This window comes from Talpa occidentalis, unplaced genomic scaffold (assembly GCF_014898055.3).
Source record: "Talpa occidentalis isolate TD23 unplaced genomic scaffold, MPIMG_talOcc4v2.1 talOcc4.14, whole genome shotgun sequence".
In the NCBI taxonomy this organism is placed as follows: Eukaryota; Metazoa; Chordata; class Mammalia; order Eulipotyphla; family Talpidae; genus Talpa; species Talpa occidentalis.
In genome coordinates, this window is record NW_023601433.1 from 61582451 (window position 1) to 61584970 (window position 2520).

The following is a 2520-nucleotide window of genomic DNA, read 5'->3' on the forward strand; positions in this document are numbered from 1 at the left end:
CTGTGCCTTTTTCTGTTTAAAGGAAATGGTCACTGTTTAAGGAAAAAACACCTTTTGAAATTTATTAAAATAAATTTCCCTTCCAAACAACAAAAAAAGAAAAAGTGAAATAATTTTAGATAACAGTGTTCCAAAAGAGCAAATGAGGAACTTTTGAATGATTTGATATAGAATTTCCCTCCCAAAGAACTTAAAACTTTAGGGCCTCCCCGGTGGCGCAGCGGTTGAGCGCTGGGTTGCGAAGCTGCCCGCAGCCTCTGCGGCGCCGGTTCGATCCCCGGCTGCTTCCCGGCCACCGGAGGAGGGTCCCACATGGCGCACAGACCTCTCCTGCCGCCCGCTGCTCCCCTCAGCAGTGTACTTCAGTCCTTCTGCCTGCTCTGCTCCCCACTCTGGCTCTGGTGAATTCTCTCACCCTCCCGCGTTTCTGACTTGTACCCAGTGCATGTATAAACAAACAAACAAATAAATAAATAAATAAAAAAGAACTTAAAATTTTAACTAAAATTTTTCCATGTTCGGGCCTCCCCGGTGGCGCAGCGGTTGAGCGCTGGGTTGCGAAGCTGCCCGCGGCCTCTGCGGCGCCGGTTCGATCCCCGGCTGCTCCCCGGCCACCGGAGGAGGGTCCCACATGGCGTGCAGACCTCTCCTGCTGCCCGCTGCTCCCCTCAGCAGTGTACTTCGGTCCTTCTGCCTGCTCTGCTCCCTGCTCTGGCTCTGGTGAATTCTCTCACCCTCCCGTGCTTCTGACTGTACCCAGTGCATGTATAAACAAAACAAACAAACAAACCAGCAAACAAATAAATAAAGCATGCCTCTATAAAAAAAAAAAATACTATAAAATTTTTCCATGTTCAATTTATAAAATCATTCGAAGTGATATATAGCAAGCTTGATAATAAGAGATTACATATATTGGGTTTCTGTGTAGAAGTTGATGGTAATGAAAGTAAAACTTGGTGTTTATAGTAGATTAGGTGTCTGATAACATTTATTTTTAAAACTCAGGAGAATAGATGTTTGCCTAAGCTCATCACTTTGACATCCCATGGGATGTAATCACAACCCATCAGATTCCCACTGCACAAGTGAAATACACATCTCTAATGCCAGGGGTGGACATTTGGATAGAACACAGGGTGACCGGAAAGTGAAGTTCTGTATTTGCCAAGAGTGAGGAAAGAAATGGTGATATAATAAAAAACAAAGGTGGAGGAAATCAATGACTGAAATGGACAGCAGTTTGTGAAAATGCTGTGAAATTTTTGAAAACTAAGGCGCCAAAACTAAGTTCCCACAGTGAACTCTCTAGATAAAATCTGGGACAAGTGCTTCCCTGGTCAAGCCCCACACCATGTCCCTTACTCTTTGGAGAAAAAAAGCTAGATAGCAGTGATCGAGATGGTAAAAACTCAAAGCCATTTCACCAAAGAAAGGACGAAAAAACTAGAAACATAGGCAGTTGATTCTTGTTATTCTTTCTTTCTTTCTTTTTTTTTTTTTAAGATTTATTTATTTATTTATACGAGCACTGGGTACAGTCAGAAGCGCGGGAGGGTGAGAGAATTCACCAGAGCCAGAGCAGGGAACAGAACAGGCCGACTGACAAAGTACACTGCTGAGGGGAGCAGCGGGCGCGGCAGGAGAGGTCTGTCGCACCATGCAGGACCCTCCCTCGCCGGTGGCCGGGGATTGAACCAGTGCTGCAGACTGCAGGCAGTTTCGCAGCCCAGTGCTCAACCGCTGTGCCACCAGGGGAGGCCCTTAATTTTTTTTTAATTGCAGTGTTACTGGCTTGTAAGTATATATGTGCTTCAGTTGCCCAGTAGTGTAGATCAGCATCAGCATCTGTAGAAGCCACTTCACAATCACCATCTTGTTCCCATTCACCTCAGTTACCCCATTCCCCGTTCCCTTCTGTGACCACCGTTTTGTTCTCAATAGTCTAAGGGCGGGGCCTCTCCGGTGGCGCAGCAGTTGAGCGCTGGGTTGCGAAGCTGCCCGCAGCCTCTGCAGCGCCGGTTCGATCCCCGGCTGCTCCCCGGCCACTGGAGGCGGGTCCCACAGGGCGCACAGACCTCTCCTGCCGCCCGCTGCTCCCCTCAGCAGTGTACTTCGGTCCTTCTGCCTGCTCTGCTCCCCGCTCTGGCTCTGGTGAATTCGCTCACCCTCCCGCGCTTCTGACTGTACCCAGTGCTTGTATGTATCAATCAATCAATCAATAAACCTTTAAAAAAAAAATAGTCTAAGGGCTTATTTTGTTTTGTTTAAGTTCAATTCAAGTGTACAGTATTATATTTCAACATCTACATTATGATTGGTAGATTTCCATCTACCAGTGTACTCTTTGTCCCTTTCAAGATCCCCCCCACCTGCCCTATCTTCCTTCCCCCTGGTAACCCCCATTCTGTTATCAGAATCTAAGAGTTTGTTTTTGTTTTGTTTTGTTTGTTCATTTCCTTTGTTTGTTTTGCATTTTAAAAGTTCAGGTTTATTTGGAAAAGGAGAAAGAAAAAGGTG